The sequence below is a fragment of the Oryza sativa genome, chromosome 1, assembly GCF_034140825.1.
Source record: "Oryza sativa Japonica Group chromosome 1, ASM3414082v1".
In the NCBI taxonomy this organism is placed as follows: Eukaryota; Viridiplantae; Streptophyta; class Magnoliopsida; order Poales; family Poaceae; genus Oryza; species Oryza sativa.
Window position 1 is genome coordinate 6333117 of NC_089035.1, and position 14514 is coordinate 6347630.

At 37.4% G+C, this 14514-nt stretch overlaps 1 long non-coding RNA gene across 1 annotated transcript; it reads right to left on the reverse strand.

Moving 5' to 3' along the window:
• Positions 1 to 4175: 4175 nt before the first annotated feature.
• On the reverse strand, positions 4176 to 7382 carry LOC107277386 (uncharacterized). Its single transcript, XR_001546565.2, has 9 exons — positions 7054 to 7382; positions 6717 to 6826; positions 5929 to 6075; positions 5612 to 5861; positions 5319 to 5522; positions 5140 to 5232; positions 4966 to 5064; positions 4566 to 4886; positions 4176 to 4479 (listed from the first exon to the last, which is right to left on the reverse strand). It is a non-coding gene; the product is annotated as an uncharacterized lncRNA (long non-coding RNA).
• Between the last annotated feature and the right edge of the window lie 7132 nt (positions 7383 to 14514).

Consider the following 14514-nt stretch of genomic DNA (forward strand, 5'->3'; position numbering starts at 1 on the left):
TCTTCCACACTAGATTGGCTACATGGGCATCGAGAAATGTAAATATTAATGAATCATTTGTTTATGAGGAATGACTAGTAACATGTTTAAATAGATGATAAGTAGAATTATTTATCCTTAGTCTGTGTGCTAAGATGAAATATGACTATCAAAAGTAGATAGAGGGAGTACTTCTAATTAGTGTTCCAATATTCGATGTGACAGGGACTGAAAATAAGTCCCTAGATCCAAACAGGGTCTCAGTTGTTACACCACCCTATTATACTTCCCTTATTTTTCATTGGTGCATATGCTTTATAGCCCGCACACATTTTTTTTTACCTTTTTAAGGTATTAGGTTATTTTTGTTTTAACTTCGTACAAAATCATTAAGGCCTTGTTCGGTTAATCCGAGGGGATTTATTCCATACCTATTGTGGTGTGGAATTATTCAGCCTCAATCCTCTTCAATCCTCTCTAAACCGAATAATGCCTAAATTAGGCGACCATGAGTCTATGGCTGCCTCATTGGAAGGAACATACATATCCTTCAAGTATTGTTTTTCTCAAACAGGTCAATAGTTAATTGCTAGAAACAAAATTAATCATATGAATATGTATTTTAAATATACTCCGAATAGCTCAAGCTTGACCAATAAATCTTCACTAAAAGGATGGGGTTTATTTGTAAAATAGTTTTTACTATAGGTACAAATTGTAAAATGATATGCACAAGTTTATCTTTTCCTCTCTTTATTCTCTATTTTATTTCTTTTTTGTTTCTTCTCAAGTAGACTCGTGCATCTCCGGAAGCATCTTGAATTTTACCATCGTCTTCCAAAGATTAATTCAACCTCTTTTGTCTCCCAGTGAATCTAACGGCTAATATTATCGGGATGAGGTGCCTCATCCTCATTTTATTTTGGGTTCACTTTTCATTAGTCTAAGATGCGTCAGTCAGGTTAGGTTAAGGGCTCGTTCATTTCAAAATAAATGCAAAAAAAAGTACATAAATATGCCATTCATTTTAAAGGAAATCCACCAAAGGAAAATTCCCTATCCCTCAACACAGGGAAAAAAAATAATCCACTCCAAAACAATATTTTCAACCCTTTGGATTGTTTGCTGAACAACCATAAGAAAGTTTCCTATGTTTTTCTACTTTAGTTTTGCATATGTATTCTGGTACTATTTGTACGCTTTTTCTATTATTATGTTTTGAAAATCCTACAACTGAACAAGCTCCTAATTATCTCTTTCACGTGAGGTGGATGCAGCGGATGCTCTGGAATTACCTATCGTGCAGCTGTATATGGCCAAGGTGCAGGACTTCGCCGTGGTGGGGGACCTGCTCTGAACCTGACGTACCATTCACTCTTTCAGGGACAGAGCGATGCGGTGGGCCGGCGAGCCCGTATTGCAACCAAACGTGCCGAGTTTATTGGTCCAGATTCAGCTCAAAGCAGTGCAGCCGTGGACCCGTTTACTTGTCTGTGTTAAGCCCAACAGCCTGCTCGTTTGCACCCGCCCAAACTGCTCGTTTTTTTTCGATTTTGCTATATATTTATTGATAAATTTTCTTTTAAATATTTGTCAAAAGTACATACAGTATACTTATAGTGTAATTACGTTGTAATTTACATGTATGTAACTATAATGTAATTTGTATATAACTTTCGCGTAACTTTAAATCGTTAGATTTACTTCAAGATTCATGCAAGTTGGGAAGAAAAAAACTCATAGCATGTTACCATGAGATTTGTTAGAGTTACATACAAATCATATTATAGTGACATGCAAGTTAAAATATAATTATATTATAATTGTATAATATTTATATTAGTTAAAATTTTAAGAGAAAACTTGTCGACAAATGTATAGGTATTCCTGTGATAGTTTTAGTTGTAGAAAATGTTAAGAAGCCAACTCAAAATAGATTAAAGTGTGACGTGTATATACAATCAATATAACATAGAGTCATCAATAAAATAAGTAACAATCCAGCAACAATATCACAATATCGCAATTACGCATCGGCCCAAACTACTAAATCCCAACTATTGTGTAATTGCGTACACAAGCGGACACGCACCACTACGTACCTCTATAGTGTACGCCCAAACTACTACTGTGTACCATGTTCACTATAGAGGCTGAAAAATACCACATTACTAGAAGAGAAAAAATATATAAGGTTTTGCACTGTTACATCATGGTTAGTCCAAATTATAAATTATAATGGTGTAGATCAATCGATAAGTCGCATATCACTAAAAGCAGAAGCTAAGAGTTGTATATCAAATTTGATCCTACTCTTAAAATATAATATAGAGGATAAGAGTTGCATATGAAATCTGATTATATTTTTAAGTATCATGGAAACATCATAATTTTACTGGTAGAAATAGGAGATAGAGTTATATATATCAAATATAATTATATTTTATCTAAAGTGTGCAAAACTATGTAGGAAAATCCATTGCTCCATGCGTCCAAAAGAAAACTCAAACTAGTGTGACATTCTGGCTCAATTAAGATTTGGCCTGTGTGGCCCATGAGAGCTGTGTGTATATTTAGTACCACCTTGCTAGTTTAGCAAGGTTGGAATCAACTTATAAGACATCTTTTCTCCAATCACGTTACTATTGGGTTAACCCTTTTATACGAAACGAGGACGAAAATGTAAGTGGAGTGGTATGTGTAAGTGGACCCTTGCTACGCGATTCTTGAGGGAGAGCTATTACAAATGGTATCAGAGCTGACCCTCTCACACCCTCGTGGTTGCACACCCTCGTGGTTGCGCGTATGACGGGTTAGCATGCGGGCGCATGACATATGTGGGCTCTGTGCAAGGCACATGGCATGGCATATCGCAATGGCACTGGACATGCATTAAGAGGGGGTGTGTTCCTGGACATTTTTTCCTATATGCCTGTGTGGCTATTGGGCTCTGTGTGAGGCACATGGCATGGCATATCGCACCGGCACTAGACGTACGGACGTGCATTAAGAGAGGCACCTGGACATTTTGGCATGGCATATCGCACTGGCACTGGACATGCATTAAGAGGGGGTGTGTTCCTGGACATTTTTTCCTATATGCCTGTGTGGCTATTGGGCTCTGTGTGAGGCACATGGCATGGCATATCGCACCGGCACTGGACGTACGGACGTGCATTAAGAGAGGCCCCTGGACATTTTCCTATATACCTGTGTGGCTATTTGGGTGAGTTGGACCAATGGGTGTATGTGACATCCTAGTCTAATTATGATTTAGCCTGTGTGACCCATAAGAGCTATGTGCATGTTTAGTACCACTTTGTTAGCCTAATTATGATTTGGCCTGTGTGACTCGTAAGAGCTGCGTGCATGTTTAGTACCACTTTGTTAATTTAGCAAGATCGGAACCAATTTATAAGGTCTCTTTCATCCAGCCATGTCACTCCCGGATTAACTCTTTTTACACGAAGCGATGATAAAAGTATAAGTGGAGTGGTATGTGTAAGTGGGACCGATGAGATGGCTATGCGGTTCTGGTGGGAAGGCTGTTACAAATAGCTAGGATAATCACTACAGCAGAAACAACCCCTAGAGACGGTTTTTATGTGATGTAGAGACGGCTATACCCGTCTCTATTATAGGTAGAGACAGTTTTAGCACCCGTCTCATAGGCGTTGCCATTGCTCCCGTACCAAACGATTAGACACGTTTCAAATAGCCGTGTGTACGTCTAGAGACGGTCGATAGATACGGTTGGGATCGTCGCTACACGCATGACTACAAATTCAAATCAAATTTGTAGACACGCCGAAAACCGTCTCTACTTTAAATTTGACCGTCTCTAATATAAATTACGAACATTCCAAATTTGAAATACAAATTTTCAGATTAAACATGTAGAGACACTTGATGATCTTAGCCACGGTTGCTTCCGTCTCTATCATATAGTAGAGACGGTTTATGTCTTGTTTAGGCACGGTTCTAACCGTCTCTATTAATGGTTAATATATTACTTATTTCTCTCCTAGAGACAATATCCATTTCTATAGACACGGGTGCACCCGTTTCTACACAGTGTCTAATTAACAAATAATACCCGCATCTAGCGCTATTAGTCACATATGCCAAACATTTCATTCAGAAAATCCATAAACACAATAATATCACCAGACTGAGTTACTATCATACCACATTGATAATATTTTCAACACCAGTAGCTTAGCATTAAAGAAAAAGCAATATCCATACATTGTTCCTGACGAGAAAACTTAAATATGTTTCCGGCAGCAGCAAGTGCTAATTCTAATGCAACAAGTAGTGCGAAATGATGCAGTTGCCATTGTAAATCAGTCATCTTCACTTCAAGTCTGAGATGATGCTGTAGTACTAGACGATGGAGCAGTATTTGGTGGCTGGCTTCCTTGGTTAAATTCGGATCAAACTGAAGAGAGGATAGAATGGAGGATTATTTGATGACTAACTTCCTTGGTTCTGATCAACCTACATTTACATCCATGAATATGTTATTTTGTCAGCTTATGGCTATATAAGTTGCAACATTAAAAACATTAATCTTGTGCCCATACCTCTTGTCTTGGAATGAGCCTAGCAAGTGAAGGTGGCAGCCTAGACATCAAATTATCTTCTGGATATTTCTCAGCAAGATATGATACCATAAAACTAATGAAGCCATTTACATTACTGGAGCTACTCCCTTGTTCACTTCTTCCTCACATATTCGAAAATCTTCCACCATAATAGTCTGTTGGAGTAATGGTTGGACCCATGCCTCTAACTCTACCATTATGATCCTTTCCAAACACTTCTAACATAGCTTGTTCAAAATCAGCTTCACTGAGTTCTTGGCCATCTACTCTTTTCTCAGCCAATTTCATATATACCTCATTCTACATGGAAAAATTGTACTCTTACTACAGTGTATTTTATTATAGAAAGAGTTAAAGAAAAACAAGTAATACGTCATACCATTTTGTCTTGTGTAGCATCATTAACATATCTGCCATCTTTTGTCTTATGGCATTCATCAAAGAAGGTTGCTCTGTCCACCTCCACTCCATCATGTTCCTGCAGATTATACATGTCAAGTGCATGAGAAATAGAAGCAATAATGAATGAAGAAATAAATGCTAAACTTCTTACCAGCTCTTTCCTCTTTCTTGCAAAGCTCTTTCTTCCTAATGTGTGTGGATGCTTAATATTTTGTGCATTCTCTTGGTTTTGATCACTGATTTTCTAATGATACAACATATACCATCAATGAGTTGATATAAATCAAAGCGATGGCTGTTCACTCACTAAAAAGTTCAACACATATTTACCTTAGAGTCCTCTGAGTACCAGTAAGAAACTAGTGTAGGCCATTGAGATTCATTAACAGTTTGGGGTACCGTTTGCAATACTCGTTCCATGGGTAAGTTAGCCTTGTAATACTTTTTCTTCAGATTTGACTTGTATTGCCTCCATTTTCCATCTAACTGGTGGAGAAGCCAATCCTTAGCTCTTCCATGAATTGCAAACTTTCTCTAGCACATATGAAAAGAGTGAATGGATTATACAGGAATCACCATAAAAATATGATTTTAAAAACCATGTGAATTAAACAAAGCAATACCTGTACTTCAGAAATCAATTTTGGATGATATATTCTCTTATAAAGTTTATCATTCCATTTAAGAATGTTCAGTGGAGCTAGATGTGGCTTCCTGACAAGTGTTCCTAAATAGGATCCAAGAACTACAGAAGATTGTGAGCAAGGTGCATTGAAACGATCCAATTTGACAATAATCTTAACACCTTCAGAAGATTTTCAACATTTGCCAGTTTAGTTGGTCCTCGACGTCTTTTAATGCGGCCATCAGGATCTGTCATGTTTAAAGATTTAGTCCACAAGCATACAAGTTTTAAAAGCAAATAAACAATATATCTTACGATACTCATAGCAGTTTGAACGCCATTCTGCATTTGTTATGTTCTATTCTTCAACATAGTGATCATTTGGGACCATTTCTTGATTCTGTACTCCATTCTCTGAAAAATCCAAGCCTTGCAGTCTTTGGGACCTTGCTGCCATTTGCACTATATTTAAAAAACAGATTAGAATGTTACAGGTGCATAAGTAACAATATAACCCTTGCATATTGAGGTACATTAGAGAATGCAAATTCTAGGAATTGAGATACTCCTGTTTTATATGCAGCAGTTGTTCTGGGCTTATTAATCCAGTCCCTATTCATTTATCCAGTACTCAATTACTGAAAAACATAAAGAAAATAACATCGAGGAATTAGAATGTTAGGAGAGCCAATGTTTGATGTATTGTTGATTGTTAATAAGTTACTATGCGTCGTATTAGGTGCTATCAATATAATGGATAGAGAAGCAACAATCCAATTCATATAAATTACTGTAAATAACAATACCAGATATTATGTGGAGCATTATTTGATTATAAATATTTCGAGATCACAACAATATACTATTGCTACATTATAGGTAATTTATCTTTTCCACTGATCAAACTAAATTGACCAAAGTATAAATTCTAATGTTTGCTGAAGTATTAAGTAGGTCTACATCTTACAAGCCTAGAGTTCAAGAGAGCATCAAAAAGTTCAGATCATGCTGTGTTCCCAATCAATTTTGGCACAAACATGATTATAAATTGGAAGATACGTATTCGAATTAGTTGACCACACATAATCAAATATTGTACTCACCAAGTTCTGCAAATTATACTGATGTTTCCCTTAGCTGCTAGCTGTTGTAAATATCCTCTATGATGGCCAAATTACAGTTGCACAAATATGCAAAGTTACATGCCAGTCACCTATACATTATAAAATAATTAGATGCAAGCAGGAAAAACAAACCATCTGTGCATTAAATTTTTTCCCCCATATACTTGGGTTGCTATAACAGATAATTAAGAATTAAATACTTTGTCTGTAAGCAGAACACATATCAAACATCAGCTGTGCAAGTGTGCAGAAATAGTATTGCAATTAGGATCGCTACTGTTGCCAGGATTCGATGGCTGAGGAATTTGGGCAATACCAGGAAGAAAATCACTGATGAATCTGCGGCGTGTCGATGCTGCTGCTGTGGGGCAAACGATGGGCGTGTGGCTGGCTGATGACACGGGGGGCACGCAGCTCTGGCGGCGCTCAGCCTGGAAGGCACAGGCGGCGATGGGTGGACGGTGGGTGCTAGGCGGCACAGGCGGCGTTGACCCTGGACGGCGCAGGCGGCAATGGCGTGGGCAGTAGGTGCGCAGCCCAAGCGTCGCCGGCGGCGCTGAGCCCAGACGGCACAGGCGGCGGCCGTGGGGCTCGTACGCGAGAGGCCATCGTCTTCACGGTGGAGCTAATAGAAAGATTGGAACAGATCGTATAGGAGAAGGAGATGGGTTTGTTCTCTTAGATAATATCGTAACTACTTCCGAGTTCCAAGGGAGATAAAAAAAATCCGCGGGAGTGAGGTAAAAATGTGGAAAAAATTGATCTTTTTGGAGGGAACGCGCGAAAAAAAAATTCCGACCAAATTGTTTGGCGCTGATTAATGTGATTGTAGAGACGGTCTATTATCCTGTCCCTAATTAGCGTATCTACGTAAGAGGCAAAGTGGGAGATGAGTTGTAATAGGGACGACGTGCTTAGCCGTCTCTTATAGAACGCCTCTACATGCCCTTTTTGCAGTAGTGAATCTGGACAGAGGTATAACTATATTTTTTTACACAGGAATATGTTTCAAATCTAAACAAATGAACCTAAGAAAACATGTGCATTTACTCTGAATATAAATTGTATGCATATTTCTAAGTTATCATCCAAATTTATGTTTAATCTATTAGTAATACCTTATCCGTTCGATGTCCATATCTAGAAATTAAAGGTGCCTGTCAGTCATGAGTCATGACTTCAATTTTCTGCAATCACAAGCTTCGTATTATTCTCGTCATCTCTAAATAAGTTTAGTTTCAGCCTTAATATTTATTTCTAAATAAGTGTAGTTTTAGATGGTCCACTATACCTCTTTAATACTACTTTATCTGTTTCTTCTTGTCTTTAACCATCGAACCAATAACAGTCCCTCCTTATTTTCTTCTCTCCTCTTTTTCTCTCCATATTAATGAAGGTCATAGTAATCTTTTAACATCTTGCTTAATATATCTTCGAATAGCTAAAATTATACTCACTATATTATTTAGAGACGGGGCATATCACTATATTTATTTTAGATAATGTATAAAATCTAGCCCCAATTTTAAAAGAAGCTAGTTGGTTGTATCGGATAGCATGAATGTCAATTAGTAACTAATTGATCTATATATGCATATTGCAAGCATGATGTGAGTCAGTTTTGCAAAAAAATCAGTGTAAAAAAGGGAAATCTTCTATCTTTGTCTGTCATAATATGGGTTCGATGTGGCACAGTGACAGCGGCACACTGGCACCTGCATGCATAGGCGAATCGCTGGCGGAGACGCCGGCAACTTGGTCCTGGCAAACAAATGTATCCCGAACCTTTCGACGTGACGTTCTTCGGCCGCCCCACCAGACGCGCCAGCGACGGCCGCCTCGTGCTCGACTTCAGAAAAAAATATTTAAAATAAATATATACATTTTTTTAATAATGGAATAAAACATTTCGGTCTTTGCTCAAAAGAGGTACAACTAATTATTACTACAATCTAGCACTCTAAAAAGAGTGTAGTTCAAATAAAATTGAAAACATGACAAAATAAGAAATAACCAATGTAAGATAAGGAGTCTATTTATTAATCTCCCTCCACAATTGACAAAAAGTTGCATAACCGTCGTCTCAAATTTACGACATGCAATTTTTATAAACTCTCAATCTTCATGACACCTTTGGAGTTGTGCGTAAAACCGGAGCTAATATTGCCTGAAAATTAACTGCAAATATGAAATAGATGGTGATTTGTCAAAAACCATATCAATCCTGCTCAACCACAGAGCCTAACATATAGCTCCAACAAGTATAAGTTTGCTCTTTTTCTTGTCCACCCCAAAAGCCACCCATCAAAATATGATATATGCTACTAGTAAGGTAAAAGCACACCCTAGCTGGCACTATCTTCCGGGCGGCCTCTGGACTAGCACTTGCGGGACATTTTTCCTTTAGACCACGGGACAGCCGTCTGCTGTCTTGTGGCAGGCCCCGTACTCAATCTTCAATGAGGGGAAAAATAATGATTGAGTGCTTACGTACTCAATCATTATTTTCCCCCTCGTGAAGATTATGGTTTATTTCTAGTCCTAAGTCGTTGTTTGTGGATTGGGTCTAATTGCGTTAAGTTTTGTTGTTCTTTCTGTGTTTGCTGATTACATTTTCGAGGTTGTTTCAAAAGTGTGACCTCATATATCATACAATATCTACATTATATATAGTCGCTACGATGTATCTCCGTTGGATACCAGCAAGTTTTCTTGGGACTGGTATCGGTATTATAGTTCTGTGAGAGTTGATTGACATCGTTCACTTGTGGCACACTTTATCTGGCATCTCTATAGGTGGTATTAGAACGGGTATGAGCATGATGTGATATAGATGATATTAGAGCATAGGTTTAGTATAATGAATGAAACTCGCTCTCTCGTAGAATTCCCATGAGGATCTTATATTGAAATACAATAGCTACTCCCTCCGTCCTAAAAAGAATTAATCTAGGAGGAAAATATAACCCCTCCGTTTAATAGATTGATGTGAGTATACAAACTCGCCGGTGACGCGCACGATCTGTCAGCAAGGATGCAAACTCGCTTGCTCCGCACGAGTTCGCTTGGCTGGACAGCGAAATGGCTACCAAATTAAATGCTAATGAATACACACCTTACCAAATAAAATGAGTACACATGCTTAAAAACGCACCTTCGGACCCTGTTCCATTGGCCGGCGGTCAAAAACGCACCCTAGCTGGCACTATCTTCGGGGCGGCCTCTGGACTAGCACTTGCGGACATTTTTACTCTAGACCACGGGACAGCTGTCTGCTGCCTTGTGGCAGGCCCCGTCATGGCCGTAATGGGTTGTAACGCACGGTAAGCAGCCGAAAATGGGAGACCCAGTACCCATTTCTTTAATATAAAGTTATTTAAAATGTAGTTGGAAAGAGGTAGTAATTGTCTAGATCCGGGCTGCCACTTGCTTTAGCAAATCAAGCAGTCACAACAAATTTTAGTTAATTAGATTTAATGGTGAAATCCAACCCTGAACCGGTTGTCAGGCTACGATACTATGTTTGCATCAAGCAACTTCTATCTCTCTACTCAACTGCTAGTTCCTTTTTACTTTTGTTATTGACAAGGCATCAACGATCTCATTTTTGACTTTGGCTCCGAGAGAGCCATCTACAACTGTAGCCCACTGCTTTAACTCAAGTACCTAATTTGAACATCATTCAATATTCTCTCTATATAGGTCCGTTTCAAACTATGCAGGGTTGTAATGACCGAGCACGTTCCATACTTAGGGTTTTATGAGTGCATGCATCATCACGATGCCATCATATTGTCATCTCGACAACACAACAACTATGGACCCTAGATATGAGATATTCTACAGATACGTACTTACCTTAACGGGACCACTGTATACCAAGTCCTATATGAAAATAAACTTAATACATATGGATAAAAATTTTGAGCAGATAAGAAAAAAAGTCCGACTCTCAGATGACGAAAGAAATACTCAAAAGTCCTATTTGGACCCATCTAGGATTATTCGGATTGTATCAGGACTCGTCTCTCTATTTCTACTTGAACTACATGAGGGTTTAAAAACAAAGCCCCCTGAAGGGGAGAAAATTAACAACCCAAGAGAGATACAGGAACAAGATAATATTAGCCACCTATAACCTCGTCCAGTCAGCACTACATAGAGAAGCTAACGACATCTAGCCACCGACGACTACTATGCTTGAGACTGGATTAGATTTTTCCTTTGCATACTTTCTACTCATGAGGTTGATATATAATGACAACACCGGTCTCCAATCAATAAGAGTAGGGTTATTATTAATATAGGAATCTGAACGAGAAAGGCACGGGTCTTCCCGGCTAGCAACGAAAGCTACAAGCTAGCCGGTCCGGGTTCGAGCCTCACCCCCTCCTTAATTAAAAATCAATCTACTCCTTCCTAGATTGGTCCCATATTGGAATCTAAACCTATATGCTGCCTCCGTCCCATAATAATTGCATTTCTAGAAAATTAGAGACAACTTAACAGCAACCACAATTTACCACAATAACCCTATTTAATAACTATACTGCATGTGCATATTCCGTATGTATACTTGATTAAATGAAATGTTGAGGAACACATTCCATATGTAAACTTAACTAAAAGGAAGGTTAGGGTACACATTCCATTTGTTGTGTCCCATCTTATCAAAAATACAATTTTTGTGGAATAAAATTAAATGATAGAAATGTAATTATTATGAGACGGATGTAGTAAAAATCTATATCTCCTCTATCTTCCTTACTCTTTGTAAAGCGTCATAATTTACATCCTCGTATCAGCCAATTGGCAAGACCTTAAAATACACGTACAAAAGTGAGGATCTACCTTCCATGGATACGAAGAATATATACTGTATATTAATTCTTAATAATCGTCTGTTTTTTTTCTGATTGATCGATTAGTTCCTAGTCCATTCGAGGTTGATTCTTTTCTAAAATTGAAGAAGAGGTCCCAATCATGACTTCCCATTTTAGAGTACTATCCAACTATTCAAGAGTATCAGAGTTAGCTGAAATGTCAATGATCGAGTAATTAATTGATCTAATGCATATGGATAGCGTGAATGCGTGATGCAAGTGTCGAGAGCACCGGTTGCAAATCACTGTCGAAGAAATCTCAACAATGTCTTCCGTCACAACTACTTTAGTACTATTTATACAATATCACAGCTGCTTTCGTAGCACTCCCTCCATTTTAATTATATCATTACCCATTTTGAATTTAGACAAATTTCTTTTAATTTAATTAATTTTATAAAAAAAAACATAGCAGCATTTTTAACCCAAAAAATAATATTAAAATATATTTCATGTTAGATGTGATAGAATTAATTTGGTATTTAATGTTGCTAAATTTTTTGTAAACTTAACTTTGATTAAAAAAATAATACTACTCTATCCGTTTCATATTATAATTCGTTTGACTTTTTTTTCCTAGTCGAACCTTATTAAGTTTGATAATATGCTTGTTTTTTTAAATACTATTATATTGTTTATAAACTTGGTTAAACTTTAAAAAGTTTGACTAGAAAAAAAACAAATGATTTATAATATAAAACGAAGAGAGTACTAACTAGCTGTGGTAACTAAATGCCCGGTGCATGCACTGATGCACGCTGAAAAGAATGGGAGTGTGAATGGCAATTCTGCATGCAAGTACAAAACTCATGGTGTTTTGTACTAGAACGTAACCCTACTACTCAATTTCCTTATATTTCGCGGACAGAGGAAGTAACACAGTGATCTTTTATACGTATCTTAGCCAAATCGCATATGCAGCTTGCGAATGGACCGGACATTTGATTGCAGCAGCTAGATAGCCCTTGTGGGCCCCTTTGATTTAGAGGAAAAAGCATAGAAATTTTAGAGGATTTCAATCCTAAATGAAAAATTCCTATGAATGACTTTAAATTAAAGGATTAAATTCTATCCAATTCTTTGAAATTCCTATGGAATGGACAATCCTACGTAGATTTTGGATGAAATTTGGCAAGAGCTCAGAGCTCTTGAAAAATTTCCTTTGAGTCTGTCTCTCTCACCTGATTTCTGTATTTTTTCTACGATCCAATCAAACGGTTATTCATATGTTTTTTTCTGTGTTTTGTAATCATATGTTTTACACGTTCATTCCGATTAGAATCCTATGTTTTCCCTGCTCTTTCATTTTTTCATTGCTGTGATTCAAATGGGCCTTTATTTGAAGATTACCAGATGGATGGCTGGTCTGGCCGATGGATGGTCAATTGTTAATTTGCAACAAAATTTCGACAAATTAACCCTTACAAAAACCATCTATACATTTTAGAACAATTTAACTCTAAAACTTGACATGAAAAATCATCACTAACAATTCTTAGTTAGAACTCATGGGCACTACACCTTAACATACAAGCATGCATGCCACAAGTCCACAACATCACCCACTATTAATTATATTTTAAAATTAATTCTAAATCTAATGTAAGCATGGCACACCACTTACAATTATTACATACTTGCAAGTATATTAAATATCATCTTGCACACATCATTTTCACAATATTTTAAAATATATCTATACATTGTTTCTACATTACATAATTGTTGGCTAGCTATACCTAACAACTATATTTTAAGAGTATACATGATAATAAAACTAAAGTATACGTGAGATTTTGGTAAAGAGATGCATGGGGGTGTGGTTTCATCCCAAAATTTTCCAGAACAAAACTTGTTAGGTATAAAAATCAGGAACGGTTGGTAGGCTATACCTGACAACTATATTAGTATGCAGGGCATTGATACAAAGGTATACGTGAGATTGTGTTAAAGAGATGCATGGGGTGTGGTTGCATCCCAAAATTTTCCGGAACAAAACTTGGTAGGTATAAAAATCAGGACAGCTGCGAAATACATGTAAGTTATGTCATTTGCTTTGACGTTAATCATGTAGAGCTAATTCATTATCTTCACTATATCATGGTGAGATTACAACGCCGCACGACGGTTTATAAAAGGTATATATATGGTGGAACCCTAAAAGAGATGCCCCAAAATATATATCAGCATGGTAGTAAATTAGACACATCCTACTACTGGCCTCCGCTCTACTACGGCAGAAGCTGGCCTTTATTAAGTGCAAATGAATTTGGATCATAACTCAACAATGGAAAGACTTCCCTCCATTCCCAAATATAGGTATCTAGATAGATTTCCTTCATCCCGCAATTTAACAACATAATATTAGATTAGACACATCGTAGTAATACTATGTGGACGTATAGTAATAATAGGATGTATCTAACTTATTACTGTGTTGTTATATTTTGAGACGAAAACATATACATATCGTAGTAGTAGGATGTGTCTAATTTACTACCACGCCGATATATATTTTGGGACATACGATGTATTTTGGATGTTGCCAGCGCTATTCCTAAAAAAATACTACCAACGCCTGTTAAAAAAAAAAATCTCTTGCTTCAGATTTTGCCGGCGCTTCTTTTTCAGAAAAAATGTTGGGCACGCTGATGAGCAAACTCAAGACCTTTGGGATAGACTAGGGATGCAACTATCACTCTCACCACTATCACTAGACCACTTGACCAATTGGTACGACATGATTGGGATGGCCCAAGTATTTAACATAAGGTCAGTTCCAGATATAGTAGCGCTGATTTCCCTTAAAAAAAAAGATATAGTAGCGCTGAGCACTTGCCAAAGTGAATTTTGAGATTCAACGTGGCAAAATCTCAACGCCAAATATATATTGC